This window comes from Narcine bancroftii, chromosome 5 (assembly GCF_036971445.1).
Source record: "Narcine bancroftii isolate sNarBan1 chromosome 5, sNarBan1.hap1, whole genome shotgun sequence".
NCBI lineage: Eukaryota > Metazoa > Chordata > Chondrichthyes > Torpediniformes > Narcinidae > Narcine > Narcine bancroftii.
In genome coordinates, this window is record NC_091473.1 from 179,773,260 (window position 1) to 179,787,244 (window position 13,985).

General features: G+C 44.5%; 1 long non-coding RNA gene across 2 annotated transcripts; it reads left to right on the top strand.

Annotated features, from left to right (window-relative positions):
- Positions 1–1,063: 1,063 nt before the first annotated feature.
- On the top strand, positions 1,064–13,714 carry LOC138762866 (uncharacterized). Of its 2 annotated transcripts, none has more exons than XR_011357222.1 (3): positions 1,064–1,257; positions 11,606–11,719; positions 13,340–13,714. It is a non-coding gene; the product is annotated as an uncharacterized lncRNA (long non-coding RNA). The 2 variants fall into 2 exon arrangements; XR_011357221.1 differs by having other exon boundaries at positions 1,064–1,244.
- Positions 13,715–13,985: the final 271 nt, after the last annotated feature.

Consider the following 13,985-nt stretch of genomic DNA (forward strand, 5'->3'; position numbering starts at 1 on the left):
TAAATTATGAAAGCAGTATGATGTTGTGCAGAGGTACTTGGGAGTGCTGGTGCATGAAGGTTGGATCGCAGGTGTGGCAGGCTATCAAGGATACAAATGGCATGCTGGACTTCATTGCTCTTGGGATTGAATTTAAAAGCAGGGAGGTTCTGCTGCAACTGTACAGGACACTGGTGAGGCCACACCTGGAGTGCTGCGTGCAGTTCTAGTGTCCACACCTGACAACAGATACATCAACTTTGGAGGCGGTGCAGAGGACATTCACCAGGTTGATTACAGAGATGAGGGGGTTAACCTATTTTTAAATTTTTTAAAAAGACATATAGCACAGTAATAGGGCCACTTCGGCACATGAATCCGCGCTGCCCAGTTTACAGCCCCGGTACATTTTGAACAGCGGAAGGAAACCGGAGCCCCTGGGTAAAACCCACGCCGACATGGGGAGAACATACAAAGTCCTTGCATACAGCATGGGATTTGAACCCACGTGCCGATCACTGGTCACTGTAAAGGTGTTGCACTAACAGCTATGCCACCCACTGAGACACCTGGGTCTATACTCACTGGAATTCAGAGGAATGAGAGAGAATCTTATAGAAACATCTACTGTTATGAATAGGGTAGATAAGATAGAGGCAGGAAAATTGTTTCCATAGGTGAGGCTGCAACCAGGGGACATAGCCTCAAGATTTGAGAGTCGATTTAGGATGGAGATTCTCCCAGAGAGTAGTGAATCTGTGGAATTCTCTGTCCAGGGAAGTAGTAGAGACTGCCTCATTAAATATATTTAAGACTCAGTTTGATTTTTTTCATAGCAAGGGAAGTAAGGGTTATGAAGAAGCAGGTATGTGGAGTTAAAGCCATGGCCAGATCAGCCGTGATCTTATTGAACAGTGGAACAGGCTCCAGATGGCTGACCCTTGCTCCTATTTTTGATGTTGTCATGAAAAGTTTGGCATTATGTGATCGAGCTTCTCGTTCGTTATCTGCAATGTTTGTGGAATGTACACGCATTTATCACAAAGGAATGCACAGCCTAATGGTCTTTGTGTTGGTCGGGAGGTGGTGAAAACACAGCTGGAGCTGTGGAATAAAGAGTGCTTGAGAGCTCTTTTCAGGTCCCTCTTCGTAACACACTCAGGGTGAACAGCTGAGGATTCTCAAGGTGCGCCCCGGACTTGTCAAAGTCTCAGAAGCAAATCAAAGTCATTGTGGCTGCAGTCAGCTCCAAGGAGTGCTCTCAGGTAAAACATTAAGGTCAGTTATGCAGTTGTTTCCATGAACTGAGTGTGGCTGAAGGACTGAACCGAGGAGATTTCTGGTGCAGAGAAGACAGTTAGTGCCAACTGAGGCAGCCTGACATTTTTAAATCTTTAATACAGCACTGCAATATAAATGAGTAATGTGGTTACACCATGTAATCAAACATCTAGTGGCTTTGATGAAGTATTGCTTATCAAAAATCTAGTCTTTATATGCAACATCAGTTAATAATTTATGATTACATTATCCCTGAGATATTGTACAAGTCTCCTGCTTTTTCTACATCCACATTTAATCTAGCAGCTAACCAGCCAATACTCAAGTATTTACAAATTACAGGAGAACTCTCTGAAAGATAGCACAGTGGTCTTGCCCCTGACTATTTGTCAGTTATCCTAACATCTCTGGGACATTGCCTCCTGTGTGAAGGGAATGCAGTTAAGACTGAGGGTATGGATTAGCCATGTTGCGGTTCCCACTGGGCCACCTTGTGTCAACTCTGCTCCAAGGTTGACTGCAAATAAAACTACATCCGATTCTCCCACCGTGGTCTCCTCTACATTAGAGAGACTGGACACAGACTGGGAGATTGCTTCGTAGAGCATTGGCTCTGTCTGTCACAATAGTGGGGATCTCCCAGTGGTCCCTTGCACTGCCACATTGAACCCACCTGCACGTTGGAGGAACAACACCTCATATTGCATCTGGGCACCCTCCAACCAGATGGCATTAATCTAGAGTTCTCTGGGTCCCTTTACCCCTGCCACCATACATCCCTATTTCTCCTTTCCTCTAGCTCTCCCTCTCTCTTTCCTTTTCCCTCTGTCTTATTTCTTCCAGATCTGCCTGTACTGAGCCGCCCCTTCCCCGATCATTTATCTGCTGCTCTCCTATTCATGTCTAACTACACTGGGCAACCAAGATTTTTCATCTTGAACACTTCTGGGTGTATTTTATGAATTGTAGGCTGTTGATCAGAAAATTCAGGAAAATTGTCATGTACCGTGTTTTTAGATGTAACCTATTTCTGTGATTTTTTTTTTTCCCGTCATATTTTTAACATGCTTCAAGCATGAAAAACCATTGAAAATTCATTTTCTGCATTCACACTTGGACTTCTTCCCTGCTGGTCTTGGCACAGTCAGGGATAAACATAGGGAAAGGTTTCACCAGGACATTGCGACCATGGAAAAGCAACATCAGGGCAACTGAAATCCATCAATGCTGGCCGACGATTGTTGATGCACAAGAGGCATCAGATGCTGAGTACAAACAAAAATCAGTAGCAAAACATTTTTGGGTCAGTTGATGTGTCCGCATAATTATGCAATCAGACCTACAAAATTAAATAAAAGCAATTTCATGCTTCTCCATCTTCCTATGTGATACAGCAAATCTGAAATTATCTCTGCGTCACCTTCAAGTTGTCTATCCTAATCCCCAATCTTATGTCAGGAAGCAAACCTTTTGGAAAAGACTTGTTGTCCGGTGTTATCACGTTTTGTCTGTTGACCTGTGCTACTCACCCTGCACCCTCTTCCCTTCTCTCCAGCCTTTTTATTCCGGTACCTGCCTGCTTTTTCTTACACCAAGTCTCAAGTCTGAAACATTGGTAATATCTTCTATGGAAGCTGCAAGCCCTGCTGAATCCCTCCAGTATTTCTGTAGTGGTAATGTTACAGCACTCGTACACCAGGGGCCTGCACTAATGATCAACGCAGATTCAGCTCACAATGCATCAGTGTTCTCATAATTGATCCTGGTGCTGTTCTGATCATTTTGAAGAAGGAAATCTACCAATCATTTTGGCCTTTGTCTGAATAGCTTTAGCAAGCTGTATGGAGCAGCTCAGTGGCATAGCTGATACTTTGTTAAAATTTACAACCTGGTAGGAGCTGGTTCTGACCATTGAGCCCAACTACACCTAATTAGTCTACAACCCTGTACATTTTGGAGGGGGGGGGGGTGAGGGGGAAGGGGAACTGAAGCACCCGGGGAAAACCCACACAGGTCATGGGAATATTGTACAAACTCCTTATAGACAGTGCTGGATGCCAACCCAGGTCATTGGCACAAGAGTGGGGATCCAAAATCGTTGCCTCACAGCACCAGAAGCCTGGGTTAAACCCTTATGGATTCCTCCTGTCAGCTACGTCCAGCACTTCTGTCTGCACCTCACCCACTTTAGACCCATAAAACCACGGTGGACTGCAGACCAACATCTCCTCCATCACCTCCCTCAGTACCTCCCACTCTCTCAGGAAAGCTGCCAATGTATCAAAGGACCCATCCCATTCCAGTGTCTAACTCTTCCCTCCGTTGGGCAGCAGATACGTGTCGATTAAAAACATCAACCTCCGAATTCGAGCATTGTTTCCTTCCTTTCCTAACCGACTCTTTGCCAGTGAACCTCTCACTGGTAAAAGAGCCAAGTTTATTGTCATCTAATTTATGTCTAAATTTTTTTTTTAATCTACCTTTTCACTGTACCATCTGATCTCTCTCTGTAACTCTACACTGTACTGTGTCTTACTTTTGTTCTATTTATGAGTTTTTATGGACACCCATGTGACAGTAATGTCGAGTACAGGTACAACCCAATGAAACAGCGTTCTCCGGACCTTGGTACAAAACATGCAGTCGCACAGCCAGACATAACCTGCATATAGACAAACAATACCTATGCAGGACAAGTATTTCATCAGTATAAATAAATATTGTTTTGTGCATATTAGAGTCTCAGATGGTTTCTGTGAGCAATTCACTTGGATGTTCAGCATTCTCACTGCCCATGGGAAGAAGCGGTTCCGCAGTCTGGTGGTGCTGGCTCTGATATTCCTGCATCTCTTCTCCAACAGGTGTGGCTGAAAGATGCTGTGTGCAGGGTGGAAGACCTCCTCAATGATTTTCCACACCCTCTTCAGGCAATGATCCCAGTAGATCACATCAATGGGGGGGAGATGGAGACTCCCAAGATCCTCTCTGCCTCTCATGTCCTGTGGATTGACCTCCAATTCATTTCTCTGCAGCAACCATGATGCAGCCATCCCGGATGCTCTCGATAGAGCTCCTGTAGAAGCTTGATATAATGGTGGCCAGTAACCTTGCCCGCTTCAGTCTTCTCAGAAAGGGCAGTTGCTGTTGTACCTTCCTGACCAGTGAGGAGGTGTTGAGTGTCCATGATAGGACATTAGTGAAGTGAACTCCAAGGAACTTGGTGCTCTCCACTCTCTCTACTGCAGATTGAATGTGTAATGGAGGGTAGTCATTCCTGATTATTTCCATCGTCTTGTCCACGTTGAGACTCAGGTTGTTACTGTCGCAACATTTCATGAGATTTTCTGCCTCTGCAGTGTTAACTCATCGTTGTTGCCAATGAGGCCAACGACTGTTGTGTCATCTGCAAACGTGATGACACTGTTGGAGCTGGATCTGGTGATGCAGTCATGGGTCAGTAGCATGAACAGGAGCGGGCTGAGCGTGTGCTCAGTGTGACAGTATTCAATGTTCTGCTACTGGCCAGAGAGACTGTGGTCTTTCCCTGAGGAAGTCCAGAATCCAATTACAGAAAGGGGTGTTGAGACAGCTTCTCCACCACCTCTGGGGAATGATTATATTAAATGCTGAGCTGAAGTCACTGAACAACATCCTGGCATATGAGGTACCATTCTCCACGTAAGCTAGGTCAGAGTGAATCAACAAGGTTATAGCATCATCTGTGGAATGGTTTCTTCTTGGCAAATTGAAATGTGTTCAGCATCTCTGGGAGGTGGGCTTTGATGTGTCCCATCACCAAATGCTCAAAGCATTTCATAATGATGGAGGTCAGTGCCACAGGGCAGTAGTCATCGAGACCTGTTATTGTTGCCCTCTTGGGTACAGGATGATGGTGACTGTCTTGAACCCTGCAGGAGCGATGGACTGCTGCAATGTGGTGTTGAAGATGTCTGTAAAGACATCTATCAATTGGTCTACACAGTCCTCTAGTACCTGACCTGGTATGTTGTGTGGTCCCACTGCCTTGTGTGATAGGGTTCACCTCACCTCAGCTGCGGCTATGCAGGGGGCCTGTTCATTAGGGAGACATGGAGCTTTCCAAGGCGTCATCCTGTTCTTCCCATCAAACAGTGCATAGACGTTCAGTCTGTCCTTGAACTGTTTTAACTGGACTTTTCTTTCTGGGCCCTGCACATCATCTTTATAACATAAGACCCTGAATTCTTTGACTGATTTCAACACTGCATCCTTGCATTTAAGCATGGGTTGACTTGTCTGGGAAACACATAAAACAAAGCTTTTCACTGTTTCTTGGTACACGTGACAATAAACTATTCATTTGGTGTCTAGAAAAAAAACCCTGAAATTCCTGAACAAACCACCTGCAAGAGGATGGTTAATGAATGACGGAATAAAGAAAGAGAATCTACTCTCTGAACAACATCTACGAAACCAAACACCAGCACCCAGCTACCTCTGCTATGAGAGGCTACGACCCTTGCATTCCATTCTCCTATGTAACCCCCTCAATTATGACCTGGTACCAACTTGCTCCAACAAGCCCACAGTATATTCATTTAACATTCCTGATAAATGAAGCATTCCTCTGTCAGGTCAATGGTGCTATGTAACTTACAGATCGAGCGAGGCTGATGTTTCAGGATGTGGAAAATGCTCCATAGCCAATGGTCACACAGAGGATGATGGCCAACCCCACAGCCTCAGAGACATTTCTTATGTAAAAGGACAGCTGGGTTCCTGCTGCATTTGTAATATACATTGCAAAGAAAGGGTCAATTTTTAACCTGGGATTTGAATCTGCAGCCATCATGCACTGGCTTCTCCCCCACCCCCCCCCACCCCCTCCAGATTAGGAAGAAGATTCACATTTGTGAGATCACGCCCTGCCAGATTAAAGCACAGTTTCTTTCCTGCCATTTTCAACACCCTGAATGAATCTAGAACTAGTAAAATTACGGCACAGATAGCTCAATGTTATTACAATGCCAGTGACCCGGGTTCGAATCTGGCACTGTCTGTAAGGCGTTTGCACCCTTTCCCTGTAACTACCTGGGTTTCTTTCAGGTGTTCTGGCTTCTTCCACCCTTACAAAACACATGGGGGTTTTAGGTTAATTGGAGTATTTAGACGGCATGGGCTCGTGAGTTACTGTGCTGTTGGTCTAAACTTTTAAAAAATCTGCCTTTCCACTGTATCATCTGATCTCTCTCTGTAACTCTACACTCCGTATTGTGTCTTACTTTTTGTACTATTTATTAGTTTTTCTGGACACCCACAAAACAAACTCTTATTACATCTTGGTACTTGTGGCAATGATCTCAAACTAATACTAAAAAGCTGACTCCCTCTACAATGTTTCCTGTTGAAACAAAATATTGACTAAAAACAATATTTCACACAACATGAAAAAAACTTTTTGATGGGGAAAGCAGAGTAATTAGTGTATCATGACTAGGATGTAGATTTTGATGGAAATCAATGAGATCTCAAGCCACCAAATCTGAAAGCAGCATTAGATCTTGAATTACTTTGAGTTGCTGGGTTAAAGCCTGAGCTGATGCATCCCTGAAGGCTGAGAGACACATACCTTGATCCAGGAGGGATTATACAAGTCGTGACTTATATTTGGGTCAGTGGCTATGGATAGGAGGCTGTGTCCAGAGCTTACTGTCTGTATTGATGATGAACTGTGGGGAGGATGAACAATCTGACTACAGATTGGTAGCACAGATGGAGTCGGGCATTGTAAGGTGAGTCCAAGAGGCTGATAATTGCTGAGATTAAAAGCATCTCCTTTGAAGTTGATAAAGGGAAGAGAGGAAGGAGGAAGACCCAGTTCTTTTCAGAGCTAGGGCTTTTCTCTTTGGAGTGATAAAGGATGAGAGGAGACTTAATGGAGGGGCTTAGATATGGTCGATGGACAGCACAGTTTTTACGGTGCGACAATAGCAAATACCAGAGGAAATTTCAGGGATATGTCAGAGGTAAGTGCTTTACACAGAGAGTGATGGGTGCTTGGAATGCTTAGGGTGATGGTGGAGGCTGGCACAATAGGAACATTCAAAAGACTTTTTGGCAGGCACATGGATATAAGAAAAATAGGTATGGGTGTGAGGAGGGAAAAGTTTGATTGTTGTGGAGTAGACTTATATAGGTCAGCACAACATTGTGGGCTGAAGGGCCTGTACTGTGCTATAATGTTCAATGTTCTGTTCTAGTAACTAGGAGAGATTCAGCTGAGATGGTTTGAGATGCTAGGTCCCATTAGATTAGGATCCTTTGTCCTGGGGAATGGAATAAGGATGTGAATGTTGGAGACTTGTGTAGAACCAAGAGGCTTAGAAGTATAGGTACAATGTACATAGATCTGCAAGGAGGCAGAATAGTGAATGCCTTTGACACAAGTGTCTATATTGGTCAAGGTATTGAGTACAGGAGCAGGCAGGTGACGCTGCATACTTGGAATATTGTGACATTCAGATCTTTTGATGCTGTAAATGGCATCTGATTATTTCAGATGTTTCTTTCCTTGCAAGAAAATAAGACCATAAGACATAGAAGCAGAAATAGGCTACTCAGCCTATTCATCGCCATTTAGCCATGAACCAACCCATTTTCCCCAATCAGTCCCAATGCCCAGCCTTCTCCCCATAATCTTTGATGACCTGACTAATCAAGAACCTATCAATCTCTGTCTTAAATAATGATTGTCCTCCACAACTGCCCGTGGCAACAAATTCCAGAGATTTACCACCCTCTGGCTAAATAAATTGCTCCACATTTCTGTTTGAATGCCTCAACTTTTTTTACTAGAACATACAATTCATAATCGGACTTTGTGCTTCGTACTGTCACTGTACTACTGCAGGTAGTATTGGAAAGTTTCCTCATGTCGCGGATCTCTGTATCACAGCACAATGCTTTGCCAAACTTCTCAATCTTTTGAAAGAGATCACCATCAGCTTCTACTTCCAGCCAGGAACTGTGCCACTTAATTTTCCCTCCCTTATTGACGTCCATTTGGTTTTGCAATTGACAATATCTTTTCATACTGCAGATTGCCCCTGCCCTTATTGTGTTTAAGCTGTTCATGGTTCCTTGCTGGTGATTTCTACAGTATGCTTGAAATGGCTCAGACTCTACAAGTCTAAACTTTAATGTCTCGTATGGGTGCTGCATTGAGTGGAGAGTACCAGTGTCAGCAGGCAAACAAAGCCAGATCAATGAGTTGCCTTCTGCGACTTTTGGTTTTAATCCAAAGAATTGGAAATAATTCCAAATTAAGGTGTGCAATTCATAGAGGCCGAGGAACAGTGTGTCATTTTGATTCTAAGGGAGACTTACCAGAAAGCAAGGGCTGTATCTAAAGGGGAGATTTCCTGAGAAAATCTCCGCATTAGTAATCAGTTCCTGGAACTGACTGCCAGAAAGAAGGTGAAAGCAACTGGTGCTGATACATTCAAGTGTAAATCAGAATACTCCAATAAATAACATTTTGAGATGCAGCATTTGGGAAATTTGAGATAAGGTACAGGATTCATCCGGCATTGTGGAGGAGGAACTTCAGGGCACCCACCACGGGGGTTTCCTCACCTCACATCTGCTGGAGACCCTTCGATAGATATCGATTGTTGTGATTAATTGCCAGCTCCATTATCATTAACTATGGAGAAAGAAAAAAGATGGGCTGTGTTCTTTATATGCCTAACAGTCCCAGTGGACTTGGAAGATCGAGTGATTGCAGTTTAACAAGATACTGATGCTTTGGTTTTGAATTTGAGGTGGTCCTTTGTAGGAAATTCTTGAAATCTCCATCCTGAAGCAATCATCAAGAGGCATGCTCCCTGACTGGTTCAGCTGGCTGGACAGGTTGTCTCAGCCTCAACAAAGTCTTGGCCAACCGACAAGCATTGACTGATTAACCTTAGAAAATGCCAAGTGGGTTGGGTGCCAAAGGGGCTGATGGAGCAAGAATGACATGCACCAAATTTACTCTTATTAGTGGCTGCAGAGAATAAACTGAAATGATTTAAGCCAGTTTCATTGAATTAGAATGAATGCTATTTTACTGAAGTTTCAACATTCAATAATGAGCAAACAGAAGAATATGGGGTATTTTGGGGAATATGCATGGAATAAATGGGAGAAATCCACAGAGGAGGAGGAAGTGAACAGGGGATATGTACAGGAGATATGTGCCCACCTCACTGACAAAAGGCAAAGGAGGAAAAACCCAACACCCAACCCCAACCAACCAATTTTTCCCTGCAACCGCTGCATCGTGTCTGCCTGTCCCGCATCGGACTTGTCAGCCACAAACGAGCCTTCAGCTGACGTGGACATTTACCCCTCCATAAATCTTCGTCCGCGAAGCCAAGCCAAAGAAGAAGAAGGTGTGGAGGAAAGGTGTGCAGGAGATGTTCAAAGGGGATGGACAGAAGTTGTGCACACCCAATATAAACTGGAAACATGTATGAGCAATATATAATGGAGATATATATATATATATATACCTAGACCTAAGCAAGGGACTAATACATGAAATAGGTATAGGGGACTTATGCAGAAGACTGGGTGTCAACATCTCCAAGGATTGGTCCCGAAGCCTCCTTGTTGATGCAATCACAAAGGCAGCCCACTAGTGGCTATACTTTGAAGAGCTTGAACAGATTCAGTACATCACCAAATACTTTCTAAAACTTCCACAGGTGTACCTGTCTGGTATGGAGGCACCAAATCTCAGGGCAAGAACAAACTCCAGAGGGTTGTTAACTTGGCCTGCCACATTACAGGCACCAGACTTCACTCCATGGAAGACATCCACATGAGGAGCAAAAAAAGCAGCATTTATCCTCAAAGACCCCCACCACCCAGGCTATATCCTCTTCACTCTGCTACCATTGGGGAAAAGGCACAGGGTCTTAAAGACTAGCACTAGGTGACACAAGAACAGGTTCTGCCCCGTTGCCATCAGATTCCTGAATAATAATTGAACCAAAGACACTGCCATTTTATTTTCATTTTTTATTTTATTGTAAGATGGTTCATAATATGAAAATGTTTGCACTATGACCCTGCTGTAAAACACCGAGTTTCATGACTTGTTCATGACAAATTCTGATACTCTATATGCTAGGAAAATGAACATGGAGGTCCATCAGACAAGAGAGGAGGGTGGGAGGGATTGCGAAACAGGACAGGCAGATGTGGAAAACTTTTACCCCTCATTCTTCCAAACCTTTCCCATCCATGTACTTGTCTAAATAGATTTTAAATATTGTACCTGCCCCTGGCAGCTTGTCCCACAACATCACCATCCTCTGTGTGAAAAACATTCCTCTGGACCCTGTTAAATCTTTACCCTCGCACCTTAAACTGTGCCCTTTACTTTTAGATTCCCCTACACTGGAAGATACTGTCGTCATTTATGTTCCTCATGAATTTATAAATCTCTAAGGTTCCCCCTGATCCTCCAGGGAAAAATTCCCCAGATTATTCAGCCTCCTTATACCTCAAACACTCATGATCTTTCCTACACTTTTTCCAGCAAAATGAAGGGCATCCACTTAGAGATGGAGGAATTTCTTTAGCCAGAGGGTGATAAATCTATGGAATTTGTTGCCTCAGGCAGTTATGGAGGGCACATCATTGGGTGTATTTAAGACTGATTGATAGGTCCTTGATTAGCCAGGGCATCAAAGGTGATGGAGAGAAGGCCGGGCAGTGGGGAAGTGGATCAGTTCATGATTACATGGCAGAGTTCATGATCAATGGGCTGAATGGCCTATTTCTGCTCCAATATGGTCTTATGCTAATTATATCCTTACTAGGGGTGGACTATAAAATATTAACAAACTACCATCTGCAATTTAAATCATTTGAACAAATCTGATCTTGGATCAAAGAAACTGCACACTCTTTAATCAAAATCAGAAAGAAAAAGTCAGGCACTTTAACATGGGTGGGGTTGTTAATGTGGAGAGAGTGACATGAGACCAGTGGGCCTTAAACATATTGAGAGCCTGATGTTACTGGATGTGCCTGAAACAGATATTGAGAAAGGAGACTTGGCTTTTGTTTCTGCAAGCCCGGTGGGAGCAGTGAAAGGAGGACTAGAGCAATACACAATCTCTCCACTACCTGAAGGCCACGTGACCAAAACAGCCACTGCCCTATTGGGTCACTGAGTGACTGTTGAATTGCTCCAGCATTTTTGTGCATTACTATTTTGGCAAGTTTCTCTCCTCTCCCCATAATGTTGCCGACTTCTGGGTTTGCCAGATCTTCTCTGTGCTGATTCACCTTTAATGATCAACCCTCACAGCAGAAGCAGTGTGACAAGAGGGACACACTGGAGCTCGGTGCAGCCAACATTGCAAGCCTGAAGGCCTTCCACTGCCAAAGCTGTCAGGTAGAAAAGGAGCTGCTGCATCATGAGGTATGCAGTTTATATGCATTTCAATTGGGTTGTAATTGGGTTGTTGCATTATTCTTGTTACAGTTCTATTACAAGTCTAACAGATTTCACACACATTTGTAAAGTAGAAGAACAAAAGCACAGTGGCAGAGTATAGAGATACAATGAAAAAAGGATCAGTCAACACCAAAGGCACGTTGTGGGGCTCATTCAGGAGCCTGATGGCTGCAGGGAAGAAACTAAACCTGCAGGTGTGCAATTTCACACTTAAAACCTATCCCTAGTGGGAGGAGTGTGATGGGTCCTTCAGTGTGTTGGCTGCATTTCCGAGGCAACAGGAGATGTAGGCAGAGCCCATGGAGAGGAGAGACATTCATCTATGTTCTGTGCTGCATTCACCACCTTCTAAAGCCTCTTTCGACAGTTAACTTGTACATCAGCTGCCCTCAAGTCCCAAGGTGGTTCCCACTCATCTGTAGCAGTGACAGACAAGGAGATCTGGCTGTTTCATCAGTAGTGGTGGTGTGAGAGGCAAATGGAGTTAGGGAGTGGGTGGGAATCACCTGTCAGAATCTAACAAGCTCTCCTTACCTAGTTAAAGGGCAGCAGCTTTTAATTGACTGATAGCCTGTGCCTGAAGCGGTATGTGAGGCTGGAAAGGTGGCGGCAGATGGCTCCTGGATAGTGTTTCATGGCTATTGAAGGAAACAGCTCGGTATTTTGGGGCTGAGCAGGGTGTCCATCACAGAACAGAGTGATTGTGACAGCTGCTTTTGTAAGGGGCCAGAACAAGGGATAAAAGCAGAGTCACTCCAGGCATTGCTGGGCATTCAGTTCAGTCAAGCCCACAGGGAGGGCATGGGAGGAAGAGGGCTCCTTTTGCACTGACAGCCTCGCGCACGGTGCAGGCATGAGAAAGAGGCAGGTTCACTTCCCACGACGTGACAGAGGCAAGTTCTGGGCTGTCTCACCGGGGAGGGCACTGCTTGAAGAGATTCTGCGAGGTTTTATATCTGATGTCCTGCCTACCCTCTCTGCTGGAACCAGGCTGTTTCCTAAAAAATGAGCAGGCAAGCCAGGACATTGCTCAATAGCCCCCAAGCCAGGAATACATGGTGTTACGTTGTGTCCCCACCAAATCATTTAGAGTTTTCCGACCTGAAGCCGTGGATGAACAATGAAATGCTGAGTTGTAGATCACAGCCATTTAAGTCCAGAAATCTAGAACACAACCAGGGGAACAGGTACAACTACAGAAAACCATCTCTCAGGTGAAGTGGAGATTCTGGTTGAGAATGGAAGCCATGAAAGATACCCAACAGCTGTGACAGTGACTAAATGACATATCCTGTCAAAACCAACCAAATCAGGTGTAGTTGGAGACAGCAAAGATTCACTCCCACATGAGCTCAATGCCTTCTATGCTTGATATCACCAGAACAAGGAAGAACCACTGTGCACCAACCCCCCACCCCCACCCCCATGTCCCCTAATGATCCTCTACTGTCAGTATCTGAGGATGATATGTCGACTGCCTTCAGGTGAGTGAGTCCAAGTCTTGTCTGGACTGAGTACCAAGTACTGAAAACCTGTGTTGACCAACAGGCCAATGTATTGATGGATATCTTCATCTCATTCCAGCAGGCCATGAGACCTACCTGTTTGAAACAGGCCTCCATCATATCGGTGCCCGAGTGTGGTGACCTGCCTAACTATTGACCAGTGGCAATCTATCTAGTGATGAAATTAGTTAAGAGGCTGGTGTTGTAGCCCATCAGCTCTTGTCTGAGTGGCGATATGGATCCATTCCAACAACAGGTCTACAACAGATGCCATCTCTCTGCTCTGCACAAAACCCTAGAATATTTGGACAGCAAAGATGCATACCCCAGGATACTCTTTATTGACTACAGTTTAACATTCAACACCATCGTCCCCTCAAAACTGATCAGCAAACTTCAAGACATGGGTCTCTGTCTGACTGGTTTAATGCAACCTAGATTGTATACCTAAAATGGATGAAGGGGGGGTGGGGGGGTGGCTTGGGAGGAGGGAGGGTGGGGGGGGGGGGGAGAAAAAGTCACTGTATATGTGTGAAAAAGAAAAAGTGTATATCATGGCTAATGTGATTTATGGTGTGAAAAATAAAAAATTAAAAAAAAAGACATGGGTCGCTGTGCAAGTGAATCCTGGATTTCCTCACAGCCAGAGCACATTGAGGATAGGCAAGGACATCTCCACCAGTACCAGAGCACGACAGGGCTGCGTTCTTAGCCCCCTGCTCTAC